Source organism: Peromyscus eremicus, chromosome 2 (assembly GCF_949786415.1).
Source record: "Peromyscus eremicus chromosome 2, PerEre_H2_v1, whole genome shotgun sequence".
Lineage (NCBI taxonomy): Eukaryota > Metazoa > Chordata > Mammalia > Rodentia > Cricetidae > Peromyscus > Peromyscus eremicus.
Genome location: NC_081417.1, coordinates 37,987,727 through 38,003,111, shown reverse-complemented (window position 1 = coordinate 38,003,111; position 15,385 = coordinate 37,987,727). Strand labels below are relative to the sequence as shown.

Sequence of the window (15,385 nt, the reverse complement as noted above, 5' to 3'; positions counted from 1 at the left end):
ATGCAGCCAGAAGGCGTGCACCAGATGGAGGCTCCTCAGCCCTGGACTTCATCTTCAGCCTCAATTTTAAGAACTAAATTTGTTTTCAAGTGTATTCTGTTATAGCAGCATAAAAGACATGTTTTTTCATCACCTGTCTATGTACCATTTAATGTCACAACTCATGAGTCTCTCATCACTTATTCATTTCTTGTTTAATGATGAGTCTCTTTTTCTGCCATGGCACATAATACTGGCACAGAGGTATCCTTCTACATGTGGCTGTCTTAAGTTAAAATAGAAACATCCTCTAGTTAGAATTACTGTGTCATAGAACTTAAAGCTTTTTGGTTTATACATTATAGTTTAATCTCCAGATAGAATTACCCCTCAGTATAACACAACAAGTAGTGTGGCTTACCTTGTCTCTCCTTACCTTGTCTGGGGAGGACATTCATCTGCTCATTGTTCTTAATAGAGGTACAATTATATTTCTATAGTGCTCTAATTTATACTTCTTTGCTAACACATTAAAGTATTGGCTGTCTTATGCATTTCCTTTCCTACAGAGACATATGTTACTTATACTGTGTTGTTACCTGCCTTGTAGATGAAGTTATTTTTCTTTTCCCAAATGGAACCTTTTAATGGTATTGAATCAGCTTTGTGGCTTTTCAAGTTCTGTTTTGTACTCATGCCAGTTATTTGTTACAGGCAATCAATGAGCTTGCAACTGCAACTGAGATCTAAATGTTCCTTTTATTTCCTATTGCAGCATCCTTCCATTTAGTGTGGTTTTTTTTAATTTGTTTGGGCTTCTTATTCCCACCCCTGCTTAACAGCCATTTCCCCTTTAACAAATATAAATCAGTACCTTGCAAGCATTACAAAGCCCCAAATATGTCTCTTACTCCAAAGGTGCTTTTTCTCTTCCACTATATTAGTATCTGCTTCATCAGACTCTGGGAACCCATGAGTAGAAAGCATCCTGAAGGGCACAGATATGTTTGAAAAATGTCTGGTGAAGGCAAGGCATCTGGGATCATAGTGTACCTTTTTAGGGACTTGTCTGTGTACTCATCTTGATCTGATTTATAGTGGTGAGTGATCCATGATATCAGAGTCTTGGTGTGGCTGTGCCAGCAAATGATAAGTGATTTCAGTATAGGGCTAAGGACTTGACTAGCCTCGGATGTGTCTGATGAAATTCTTCTGTATAAAGGAACTACTTTTGTCTTCATGATTTCTGGTGAGAATGAATTTCTTGAAGAGTCAGACCCTTCATTCTTAGCTAGTATACCTGGCCTTTCATCAGTGGAAGTTGTCAGCTAAGCCTTCCTGGGTTGAGGCTTCCCAGCTCCCACCTCCAGCTGCACTATGATTCTCCTTGTAAAGAACTGCCCATGAGCATGCTAGGACCAGCTGGTTGTCATTGTTAAAACACACAATACGTGTAGCACAAATCCTTTTTGGTCTTAATAATAAAAATGTGGAGCCAGATATTGATGTAATTGATGAAAGATCGTAGAAGCAGAGCAGCCAGCCACTATAAAGACTTCTTACCTCTACTGAATCCTCAGCCTGAAAGGCCAACCTCCTGTCTCCACCCCACCTTATCACTTCCTCTCTCAGCCCAGTCATATCACTTCCTGTTTCTTCCTCAAAAGTGCTGGGATTAAAGGTATGTGCCACCACTGCCTGGCCTCTAGTGGCTAGCTCTGGACTCTGATCTTTAGGCAAGGTTTATTTGTAAAAGCACAAACAAAATATCACCATAAAAACTGATGAACCTCTTTCTGCACATATAACTAGCATCTGGTTATTTTCATTATTAGTTGTAGAATACACACACACACACACACACACACACACACACACACACACACAGAGAGAGAGAGAGAGAGAGAGAGAGAGAGAGAGAGAGAGAGAGAGAGAGATAGTTAGTTTTAGGAATCAAGTTTTAAAGGATCCATTTCCAAAATATATTTATTAGTAGCTTATTAGGAAGTGGAGATGTATTTCCCTATTTAACATTCTAAGAGTAAGTCATCCCCTGCCTACACTTACCAACAGAAGTCCAGTGATGTAATCACGGCACAGGGCCCAAAGTATGACTACAGCATTTGTTAAGGAAATAAAATCCAGAAGGTGAAATATAAAAACAACTCCAAAGAAACCAGTATTAGCAATACCACCCATGGGATAGTTTTCATTTTAAATAAAGATAAACAGTGTTGTGATAAAGTTACAACAGTCTTTCCCAGGTAACTTCAACTTACATTTGCAACAACAGCTTTGAGCTTGTGAAGGACTCTTTCTTAGTATATTTTATTCTGTTATTAACATGACATCAAAGGACAAATTGACAAATGGGCACAGATTAGGTCATGTAGACGCTTTGAAAGTAGAACATTCAAGGTAACCTGACTTAGGTAATCATAGAGTCCCAAGAGACAGACAGCAAAGCTTTATCTGTTCTGACTCATAAAGATATAAAATATGTCAGAGGACACAGTCCAATCTGGGGTTTCCATATGGACGTGAAAGTCCATGTGTGGGACAAAAAAATAATGAATACCTCATAAGCAAATAAAAGTTTCAAATGTATCCATTTATATTTTGTGCAGAAAATACTTTAAGAGAGTAATAGCAAGATTCAGGAAGATATTTGAATTTTAAATCACTAAAAGATGGTTAAATGAAGCATTCATTCTTAGGGAGAAGAAGAAGCTTTGCAAGTCTCTAATCTATATTGTTCAATAAAGAGGTTCTAAAAGACAGTGTACCAGTAAAAGATTGGTAATGCTGCCTTTTCATAACTCTGGTGTCAGTTTGTCTCATGAATGATGGGTGATGTAGCTCTGTATGCTGTGCATGTGTGTTGCTCTGATTGGTTGATAAATAAAATGCTTATTGGCCAGTAGTCAGGCAGGAATTACAGGCAGGATAAGCAGACAAGGAGTATTCTGGGAAGAGGAAGGCTGAGTTAGGAGTCTCCAGCCAGACACAGAGAAAGCAAGATGACAAGGCAGAACTGAGAAAAGGTACCAAGCCACATGGCTAAACATAGATAAGAATTATGGGTTAATTTAAGTGAAAGAGCTAGTCAGTAATAAGCCTGAGCTAATGGCCATACAGTTTGTAAATAATATAAGCCTCTGTGTGTTTACTTGGGTCCAAGTGGCTGCGGGACCGGCAGGTGAGAGAGATTTGTCCTAACCACAGGCCAGGCAGGACACAGGAAAACTTCAGCAACACATGAGTTTTCATCCTAAGAAGTAATTTAAATATTACAGAATTTTCCAGTTAGCAGAGAAACACAGAGATTTCTGCTGATCTGGTAAGTAGATAAATAATACAGTTGTATGTATCCTCTTAAAGTAATAGAGGAAATTAGATATTTCAAACATGATTGCAGATTCATTCTTTCATAAAAGATAAGGGATCAAGGCAGCAGTTGTTTTCCTTATAGTTGTGTTGACATCTGCAGGTGATGCGATTGTCTTAATGCCTAGACTGCCTTTACTTGATGCAAATCTTGATAAATTAATGCATGACAATATTTGATTTTAAATGCCCATTATTTTTTTAAATTTATATGTAAACAAAAGTTAATAACTCCAGGCTTCTGAGAGTGACATCTTATTGCAAGGGTCTAGTTGTGACATCAGGATGTGTGTGATTGTTGATCAAACAGGCTTTAACTTCAGTATGTATAAAATGAGTATTTTTACATAACTACTTTTCATCATTAAAATAGGAAAGTCTAAGTAACTATGAAATGTCCAACATTCCAATGTGAGTTCTGGAGTCTAAAGATGGGTGGGCCTGCAATTCTGACATACAAAAGTAGTAGGGAGGCATCTCAGCTCTCAGGATAAAGGGGATTTTGCCTTCTTGATCTTCTGGAACTGGAACCAGTTAGTTAAATCTTTCCCACTACTGCCACAGATGCTAGTGTCCCCCAGAATCCTCACAGCAACACCTGGAGCAACCCAACCATGTCAGTCAGAGACCAGAGCACCTAGGCATTTCAGCAAAGAGAGGTAGACCCTGTGCACTGTGAAGAATGAATGCAGTGACTCAAAATAAGTGGCAGCTTTTCTAGATTCCTGGCACCCATAATTCAGTTCAGCTGACATCCACTCATAATTCAGTCTGGCTGACGTCCCAAATCGCCCACCACAGGCACAATAATGACTCTGACCACCTTGGAAGGATGCAGAGTCAGGATGTCCACAGGGAGAGAGACATACCTTTCTAGGGAGTTGGGCAGAGGATCCTGAATTAACTTGTTACATGCTGATTTTCCATGTCCTGTGATAGAGTCACAATTAACGAGGACTGAAAGTATCAGGTGAGTTACAGGCTATTGTAAAACAGGTGGAACTGATTAGAAAAGAGAGAGAGAAGGCTCAATATATATTTTGAGCTAGGTTAAAACATTTTCTGTTAGGAACAAGACAGAGCTAGTCCAGGAGAAGGCCCGGTAAGGCCACCTGTCCCTGGGAGGAACTATGGCAAGAAGACAGGTCACCTGTAGATACATAAGCTTGATGATGCTCTGGTACTCCACCTGCCTCACCTACATGCACCCATTGGTTAAGACACCTGAGACACAAACACAGCAAAAGCCACCAACAATGTGGATCCACAGCAACCAAGATCTATTTAATAACTTAGATGGACTTAGGGTGAAGTCAACTGCAGTTCCATGCTAAAGAACCATAGCTAGATGCTTCCTTACATATTGATGGCATCAGGAAACCTATGGAAAATAAGAACAGGAGTGAAATGGCAAATCAAAGAACATAGGACCAGAAGGTGGTACTGAAGAACTGTAGCTACCTAGGATAGATAGCCAGTGTATTCAGTCAAACTCCCAAAGCAAAATAGAGATGAAATGCATGGGTGTGAGAGAGAATCCAGGCCTGGAAGTATACAATGTAGCAGCCCATGGTTGGTGGTGGCACACGCCTTTAATCCCAGCACCCAGGAGGCAGAGGCAGGCAAATCTCTGAGTTTAATCCCAGCCTGGTCTACAGAGTGAGTTTCAGGACACCCAGGGCTGCACAGAGAAACCTCGTCTTCAAACAAAACAAAACAAAACAAAACAAAAGAAGCTAGCACAGAGAATTTCAGGAGTCTGTGTAGGAAGTTCTAATAGAAGTTATTACATCTTTACTGAGGATTTCATGGTTAATTCTCTGTGCGATGCTGGAAACAAGCCCCCTTGGACTCCATTGCTTTTGGGCTTTAAGACAGAGTAGAAGGAGTGCAGTATTCAATTTAGCTCTGCTGTCAGGATCTGTCCCCAGCTCCTGCTCATCACTCCTGCACTCTGTTCCTTGTTTGTCACAGGCTGCGCTCTGCCTGCCCTGTCTTTGCTGATCCATTAACTTTTCTGCTCTCTGATGATCAAATCTAGACATCACCAGAAGATTTCACCAGGACTGTCTTTCTGACAAGGGTCAAGTGATAATGTTGAAAATCTCCGATACCCAGAGGTCGTCTCTGAAAGTAGTATTGCCCCAATTTAAATTAGTTTGGATTTTTTTTCACACAAAAATGTGTTTGTGTGCTTCATTAAGAAAGGGGGTTCTGTACATAGGTACTGGCCTTCTGAAATCCCCCTTGGCTTGCAGTAATTTTATGAAGCTTTTTGTTTGCCACAGAAGCATTTCTGAGGGTGAATGGGGTGAGGAAGCTCAGTAGGTCGGCATCTGGTCTTTCTATATTAATTTTGCAGCAGCTCAGACTGCGGAGAACCACTGCAGTCACTTAGGGATTGATCTGTGTTTAACATACTGCTTCTGCCCCTAGCTGTACAGTTTTCCTTAGTGTAAAGTAATGAAAGCAAGGAGAAAGGGAAAAAAAAAAAAGATCTGCAACAAGAGCAAATTGGTTTCTTCAATCAGGTGCTTCTCTCTGCTTCTCAGGAGATTTTGCACAGCGATACTCTGTGTGCCATGGTTAAATAAAATTAGAGGCTAGAGTAAGTGTGAGCAGTGCAGGAATGACATGCTTTGTGCAGAGCAGTGCATTTTATACAGCAGGATACAGTTCCCTGGTAGAAAGGGACATGTTATCCTGTCAGGTTTTTCTCACTCTTTGATTACTTTACAATCAATACACCTGAGTATGCTTCAGAGCTCTTTCCCTTCTAATCCTGAGCACATTTTAGTACGACAAGGTCTACATCCATCGAGACGCAATCTGAGCTTCCTGGATTCATCTCTCCCAAAACAATGCCTATAAAATACAAATCCCGAGCCCAAGATTGTGGTTGTTGAATAATGGATGGTGGGAGCTCCAATTCTCTAAAGGCATTAGCTACGTGATATGAATTTCATGTAGCGAAAAGAGTCTTGGGTTTTGGATCGGAAAATGGTTGGATCCTGTTCCTTACTTGCTATTAAAGTAAGTAAATGGTTGCATAACCTGATCTCTTTGAGCCTCGTGGATGAGGCGGCAGTCATGAGTTCTTTGTTACAGTGGGAGTGTGAGCACTAAGTGAGCAGCATACAGGAACAGCACCTCACTGACAGAGGACCTAGCAACTGCAGCTACTCTAGCTGTTCCAGAGAGACCTGTGGTTTTGATAGTAAATCCATCCATCTCCTTATTGCAGAGTTATTACATGAAACACATCTGACTGGTTTGTTTGTTTGTTTGGTTGGTTTAGTTTGGTTGTTGTTGTGGTGTTATTTTTCATTTTTAGGGTACTGGAAATAGAGCCAGGTCCTCATTCATGCTAGGCAAGCACTCTACACTGAGCTATACCCCCAGCCCACATAACACAGCTGCTGAAAATTACTATGTCAACCTACCAAAATAGAGAAAACCTGCAGGAACTATCAGAAATCACAGTAAGGGTTCATCATAGGCAAAAAGGGGGAGGTATCCTAAGAAACAGAGAACACAAAATGCTAGACCTTGTTAGTGCTTATTCATAGAAACCACCCCCCCCCTGCTGCCTCATGTCACTCAAAACAACAAAAGGGTCCCCCTTGAACTCAAGCTGAGGAAGTTCTAATTCCTAGAGAGAAAACCCATTAGAATAAAGACAAAAGGTTGGGACATGAAAAGAGGCAGGTGTTAACCTGTGTTCAGTCATTGATAACACAAAAGGCTATTTGTCTACCTTTACTGTGGAGGCTCTGAGGGAGACTGAGAGTCCCCACCTTCTCTACACTTAGTCCTAACAAGGGAGTCACCCTGGGAAGCCAAACGGCAGCAGTTTATATGGGGAAGGGGAAAGAATAGCCACAGGGTAAAGTTTTTAAGTGAAGTGATTCAACACAGAGTAAAAAGAGGTGGCAGCTTTGTATGACAGATGTATTGTAGACAACTGAGATTTATTCAAGGCAAACTGTCCTCAGGAGTATTAATGTAAAACAATTAATCAATAGACTGTAATATTTATGTTCCAAGTAGAAATGAAATTCACCCAGAAATGTTAACCAGCAGATGTAGGGCGAACAGTGTTTGGATCTGGAGATATGGAAATGAAACCAAATCTTTCATGTATATGCTATAAGGGAACCAGTTATTGATTTTGCCAATATCTATTATCCTTTTAATGCATTTGTCATATTTCTGAAGAGATTTAATGAGTGGACCCTTCTTAAAAATAGATGCCAGATCCAGACTATAAAGAAATGAATCTTGTCTTTTAGGAGTACATGCATACATTAAAAAGATATGTACTGAATGCTTACTGAGTACCAAGAAGCAGACAATGATCTAGAAAGCCTACAGCGGACACAGATACCACTCCAGCCTATTGGTGATGGTGCAGTGGTCACATTAATGAAATTTGATAGTTGTTGAGACTATACTATATACTATATGCTCTATGAAAAGTAATAAGATGAGTTACTTTATGTCATCCTGAAGAAAAAAAAACCTCATATCTACTATCATTTAACTAGATTTATAGTGGGAAACACAGAATTTCAAGAGATTAAATAACTTGTTCAAGGTCACAGACCTATCATCTAAGCCAGAATCCTACTGAGAACCATCTCTCCAGTGTCTGTGTTCTTAAATGTACACTCTCCAGATGAGTAGGATATAGTATGTTACTTAAACCAGGTCTCACAGAGAGCATGTGAGGGGCAGTTTGTGCAAAGTAGAGGGCTAGTGACTGCAGAGAATGTCAGTGGTACAGTTAAAGCATGTAGTAGCTAGCAGAAACCAAGACTGTATTGTGAAGACCTTATACCTCATCTGAAGATAGGAGAAACCTAAGCCATGCAGATAATTGCATTTTCATTTGCCCTGTAAGAAGGCCGTCTTCTCAGTGGAAGACACCAAGAAGAACCCAAACAGAAGGGTCAGGGTGGGATTGTACCAGTGTAGACAAAAGATAGCATTGGCAGTACAGCTAGAGAGGGGGTTTTGAGAGTTAGTTAAAAACAGGTAATGAGTAGGATGCAATGTTCCTTAGTAGATGTAGTAATCCGTTGCACACACACACATTGATCTCCTGTGAAAGCACAAGTTACACTTAATAACATTGGGTTCATGGTAATACACCACTTTTAATGGACCCATAAGAGGTCATCATAATCACTACGCAATTACTTTTGGGAAGTTGTAACATTTACTCCAGGGTGGGCTTATGAAAATGGCAAGATTTGGATCACATTTTAAAAGTCTTTATAGCCTATGTCTTTAATAAATTAATTCCCATGCCTCCTTTTTCTTCTTTCTCATCAAGTTGGTGAATCTCTAACATATCTGTTTCATAGATTTCTTTTTATTGTAGTCAGAAAGAAATGGGGCCATAAAAATATCCAAGAGAAGGAGATTTTGAAACTGAATGTAGGCACTTACATCTTTCTAACAGGTAGAACTGTGTCATTAGTTCAAATATTGCTAAAACTAATGGGTCACAAGTACATGTGATGCTCTGGAGTGTGTGAAATCGGATAATCAGCAATGTCTCACATCTGTTAAAAGAAGCACCCATGTGTCTACCAGAGCAGTTCATATTCTAGTGCCCTACACCCCATCATTATCTTAGGGTTGGGCATTCTTTCCTACAATTTGAATGCTGTGCAGGTAGGTAACTGCTGCTTAAGAAAGCTGCAAAAGGAACCCAAGCAATTAGCTTCTTAATAATGTGCTCCCAATACTCGCACAAAGTGACCCAGCTTTTAATTAAAGGAGAAATAACCAAGACTGCCACTGAATGGGGGAAATGATTTCATTTTCTATGTTCTAAATCTGTAAGACTCTAAATATGAATTAAAAGCTACTTAAGACATAATTCATGTGAGGAATTTTTATCAAAATAATAGTTTCCTCAGGGTGTCCTTATCAGATTGTGCCGGGTGCTGCACTCCTGGAGAATTTTCTTTCCCTGGTCTCCATGAGTGAAGGCAGCACCAGAGCTGTGAAGAACGGTGAAAAGAAACTCAGACTGTGATCATGACATACACTTCTACCTCCAGACAAAGCTCGCGGATTTCAAATTAACAGTATGATTTTCTTTTGTATTCAGCTAGTTCAAATTAGGCAAGTGAATGCATGTGAGCATCAGGGTTAGCCAGTTTACACAGAGTGTTTGTTAGGGGGCAACATCTCCAAACAAGTATGTTCCCAGTGGAGGCTGTTGCTCAACACTTACTCTCTTAAACTCAGAGACTCTGACAAAAACTTGTAAAGTCCAGATGTCTATTTACCAAATACTCCATTTTTGTAAGTTAATAATTATTTAAATAGCATTCTAATAAGATCATATTTATCCAAGTGATGTCATTTTATAATTAATGCTCAAAATTGTTAAAAAATACCACACTGCTCAAGTTACTTTTGAATCATCAATACTCATCTGTAAACTCATTGATAATGGATGTTTTAGATTCCAAGTGTGTACTGTGACACAGAGAAAAGTTTTGAACTAGTGTTCAATCTCACTCATGATTTTTCACATGTGGGAGGGAGAGTAAATACTAAGAAACTCTTCTTAAGAGTTGCATTTTTCTGTGTTCATCTTAAAATATTTTTAGATGAACATATACACGATACTATTGTATGACAAACTGTAGCTACAAATCCAGAGATGTTTATCATCAGTCTGGTCTTCATGTTTTAAATTTGTCATATTGAATTATAGCCAGGACCTGGATCAATTAATTTCAATTTCCCCCCCCTTCCCCCCTCTGTCTCTGTCTCTGTCTCTGTCTCTGTCTCTCTCTCTCTCTCTCTCTCTCTCTCTCACACACACACACACACACACACACACACACACACACACCTAGTAACAAAAGCTTCTAACACTGGCCTTGAGAGCAAAAACACCAGGTACCACAACCAGCACTCACACTGGTTCCCCCATCAGTCTTATTCCGTATCCAGCATCATCCCTGTGGTCCAGAGGAGATGCAGCATCTCCCCAGGTGCTAAGTTTAAAGCATCTGCCCCCCCAAGAGATTGGTGCACTACAATTTAAATCAACATTAAATGAGTCAATAGACCTTGGAAGGTTTGAAGATGTAATTAGAATTAAGCTGCTTTTTCGTCCATGATTATTGTAAATGACCAAATGTGCAGAAGGCCCTGAGGCTTTGAGAGGCTTTTTTTCTTTATTTTTTTTTCATTTTTTTATTAAGAAATTTTCTACTCCACATACCACCCACAAATCCCCCTCCTCCCTCCTCCCACCTCCCAGCCCTCTCTGCCAAGCCAGCCCTCATCCCCATATCTCCCAAATCAAGGTCTCCCATGGGGAGTCAGCAGAGCCCAGCACACTAAGCCTACTAATTTATTATAAGAGTATCATGAAGCATCTTAAATAGGAAGCATATTGCAAAAGCTGCCTCGTGGAAAACTGAATGTCCAAAGACCTGAACTTAGTGTGTAGTAGATGGGAGTTAATACAGGGATGAAATACAGCATTTTACATTTAAGCAATTTTGAGAATCTTAGCTTTTCCTCATCAGTGAGACTCAGTTGAAGAAAGGCCTAGAATGTCGTCTTATCATTTGGTAACAGTGAGAGGTAGAAGACTGTTCTTGCTGGAATAGTGGAGATGATAGGTTTGAAGTTAAGTGCCTTCTTTAAGAAAAATGAGAAGACAAAAAAGAAATAAAAGTTAATATTTACCAAATATCAGAACAAGGACAAGTCACAAGGGGTAAATGCTAATAAATATAAGCCTTACAAAATTTAGAATATGATATTATTGTGTGACCCTGTTCTGTCCTTTTGTCCCACAATTTTTATGGCACTGCCTTCGACTGCCTAGCAAATTATGATAATTTTGTGATATAATTTTCCTGTGAAGAGAATAGAAAATTTGTTCTAGCTTCTAGCATGACTGATTTAATTTGAGTTACTGAGAGTTCAGAAAAACATTTCAGTAGCAAAAATGTATTACTGCTAATGGCTTGTTCACTTTTCGGTTGTTAATCTAAAACTTTATGAAATTCTGTAGCACATGGACTGAGCCATGCCATTTTGAAAGTTATTACACAGATAGCTTCCAGCTTTGTATATTTCAAGCTTGCTTTCTCTGATCACACACTTCCAGTCAAGAGGAGCAGGATGTGGGGGCATTGCATCATAGCCTCTGGTCCTGCATCTGCTTTTCAATATAGGATGGCTTTGTGCAGTGTGTAAGCAAGAAGGAATGCTCTGGAAGCCATTGCTGTACCAGAGTACTAAAATACCCTAACTCCATGTGGAAGCAACTATGAATCATCTAAATAATCTCAGTCAAGCTATCCTGAATGCATCCTAACCCAGCTTCTGCTAGCTCAGTTCCAGAAATAACCGGCAGCCATTAAAAGTCTACACAAGACTATACATTATGAATGAAGAAGCTGGGAGTGAAGAAAATAGCAGTTGGAACCTTTTGCAGTTAACACATTTTACTTTGTGAATTTGAGAAAGTATTTTAATTTGAAACTGAGTGTAAGCACTTACATCTTTCTAACAGGTAGAACTCTGTCATTAGTTCAAATATTGCTAAAACTAATGGGTCACAAGTACATGTGATGCTCTGGAGTGTGTGAAATCAGGTAATCAGCAATGTCTCACATCTGTTAAAAGAAACACCTATGTGTCTACCAGAGCAGTTCATATTCCAGTGCACTACACCCCATCATTATCTTGGGGTTGGGCATTCTTTCCCACAATTTGAATGCTGTGGAGGTAACTGCTGCTTAAGAAAGCTGCAACAAGAACCCAGGCAATTAGCTTCTTAATAATGTTATGATGTCTGTATCCTGCCAGGGCCACTCTAAGAACCTCAAAAGGATCATTGCAAGCAAGTGAAATGATATGGAACCACATTTGGTTCTGCTGGCAAGTAATGGTACTTGGTGCAAAGTGGACACACAAAAGTAGCCCAGAATGAATGAATGAAAGGCATTCTTCTGCGTTAGGTGCTGAGAAGATGCTCAATTGGTAAAGTTCTTGCTGTATGATCATGAGGACTCAAGTCAACCCCCAGATCACACGTAACACTTTGGCTGTTGTGATGTGCACCTGTAATCCCAGTGCTGGGAAGTGGAGACAGGTGGGTCCCTCTGGGTTGCTGGCCAGTTACCATATCCTAAGTGAGCTCCAGGTGCCAGGGAGAGAACCTATTTGGAAAAAGAACAAGGTGGAAGGCTCTTGAGGATAAACAATTAAGATTGACTGTTAGCATTCACATGAATGCATGTGAACACACACACACACACACACACACACACACACACACGCATCTTACACAAAAAAACTTCTAAAACAAACTATCCTTCAATGTAAATCGGACCCATTAGCTTTAGTTTATCATTTTTTTTTTCAGGTACTGTGCCTTTGTAATTTTACTTCATTATCAACATTACCCCTCAAATCATATCTTATTTTCATTATGTAAAATATAATGATTTTTTTTTACGTGTATATAAAATAGTAATGCGTTGGTTCTAGTTTCAATGCAGGATGTCTAGAAATGTGTTAGTCATAAGCACAGATACACTGTCCTGTTTTTGTTTCTGTAGAGAACTAGTAATTCTTCTGTGATTTACCACCCCACCAAGTACATGTCCTCACAAGTATAAGACAGGATATGAATCTGGAATATCTTATTAGTGAGGTAATCTAGGAATTTTATTCACTGTACTTATCTGCCTCTTATGAAGTATTCACATACTACTCTGTGACATTGATAAATTGCTTTAAAGTTGCACGTTTATATCATGCAATATAAATGTTAAATTACTTTCATGTAAACCAAAGGAGGGAAAATAAGTCTAGTTAAGTTTTTTTGTTTTTCTTCTTTCTTTCCATTTTAGTTGCAACTAGAAAGAGATACAAATTTGAAAGACCATATTTTTCTAAGATAGTACAAAAATATAGTTATTTAAAATTTGTCCATTATTGAGAGCAGAAATTATTCTCGAAAGGAGATAGTGTAGTCAAGCAAGGAACTTCCTACTGAGTAGGATTTCTCCCAACTCCTGGCCTCTCGCATGTCCTTTCTTTTGCTTGTGTGAGGTTTGAAGCTCAGCCCTTCTCTAATCAAATCACTTGTAAAATCCAATGGTGTCTTGTAAAACCTGACAGTGGGTGTGCTTTGTGCTTGCTTTTATTCACAAGGAAAAATCCACATGCCACTTTCAGGAATTGGAGTCTTGTAGATGCAAGGAATAAAATGTTGCATTTTACCACCTGGCATTCAGATCGAAAGAGTTGAGAGAAAATAAAGAGTGATGAGGCAAATAATGACCTATCACCCACAGAGCTGGGAGCTCTGTGCTCGGCTTTCCTGCGCATACTGCACTTAGGGTGGTAGAATTCTAGATGTTGTGCATGGAAATATGAGCCCGGAGAAGCCTGGCATCCTGAATTGCAAGCAGGCAGCATTCTCAATATTTTGTTTCTTTGAAAAAATGTCCTTTAAAATATTTTTTAGTCAATCCTGAGACTTCATTAAAATAAACACAGTATTCTTTTTGATTGGCTGGGGAAAGAAAACATACATACCTATTTGAAGGTTAAATGAGATATCATTGATTTTTTAAACAGGTGTCACTCAGCCAGATGTGGTATCCCATGTCTCTGATCCTAGCGCTTAGGAGGCTAAGCAAGAGGGTTACTGTGAGTTCTAGGCCAGCCTGGGCTACATAGTGAGTAGCAGCCAGTGTTAAATAATGATACTCTTTCTTGAAAGACCAGGGAGTTGGGGGGGGGGCAGACAAAAGAGATAACTAACACTTGGATGCCCCCTCTTTAGTGTATATTATTGGACATCTATGGCCCAGTTGAACTCAAATATTTTCAAGTCTCTGGCAGGCAGTTTCCTGCTGTGTCACTATTTACAACTTGTAAAATGAGGAATAAGTCAGTGTAAAATGATTAAGAAGGTTGATGACAGAAAACCCTCACTGTATCTGTGTCCCCAGTAGAAGAGGCAAGCCATGCTTTATCAGAAAAGTGCAGGAATGTCTCGGGATTAGAAAATGAAATTAAGATTTTTTTTTTTATTTCTTGAACTTCGTTCAGCTAGTGTAAGGAGCATTATTGATTAAACTGTTAGGGTCAACAGATTTAAAATTGGAGCAGAGGATACCTTATGGAGGACAAAAAGGTTGTAGTCTGTTGAGGAGGCAGGCAGTTAAGTGAAATTGATTTTCTTTTTACATGAACCATCAGATACACTGGTTGGCCTTGGGTGGCCTGCAGGTGCACATACAACAGTGCATGAAACAATTCGAATTGACTCAGACACTAAATACCTGTGAACACTGTGTTCAAATAGAAGCTAATTATGTAACTTCAGACCATTGGCATGTGAGCAATCCAGAGGAATTCTTGGCAGTGGTTATGAGGAGGCAACTTCTTGAGTTATTTATTGGGCAGAGGAACTCATCATGTTCCTCCTTAGAGTGATGTGTAATTATAGAGCCCAACCTTGGCAGGGTCTTTTCTTATTACAAATGGTGCTTTTAAATCCCCTCTTCTTCCTTTAGATAATCAGTAAAATCTAACAAATGTGTTGGAATTCTGTACCATAGTCTCATAACTAAGGATGAGTCAGACTTCCTCATATATGATCACCTGCATTGTTACTTAGTGTTTCTTACTGTCACTAGTGGAAGAAAGTCCTGGACAGATCTAGAAAAATTCCTAGCCCAGTAATTCCATTCCTGAAGAGGCTGAGACAGGGCGATCATGAGTTTGAAGTTACTCTGTGCTAAGTTATGAGACTGTGTCTCTAAAAACAAAACCCAAAATCTATTAACTGCCAATATGTAGAAGTGGATAAATATAAAACTATTTCTTCTAAATTATATGCATTATTAATAAAAGTAAAAATTTTATTATAAATATGGTTATTCAGTTTCCCGTGGTGAAGTTCTCTTTTGTACATAATTTACAATAAGTTCATTTTAAATTTAAACGT

The 15,385-nt window shown here is 39.2% G+C and overlaps 1 protein-coding gene across 1 annotated transcript in view; it reads left to right on the top strand.

The window, feature by feature from the left end:
* The window catches only part of Prex2 (phosphatidylinositol-3,4,5-trisphosphate dependent Rac exchange factor 2), an 85,201-nt gene that overhangs the window by 59,256 nt on the left and 10,560 nt on the right, over positions 1-15,385 (top strand). The gene's annotated exons all lie outside the window — the stretch shown is intronic.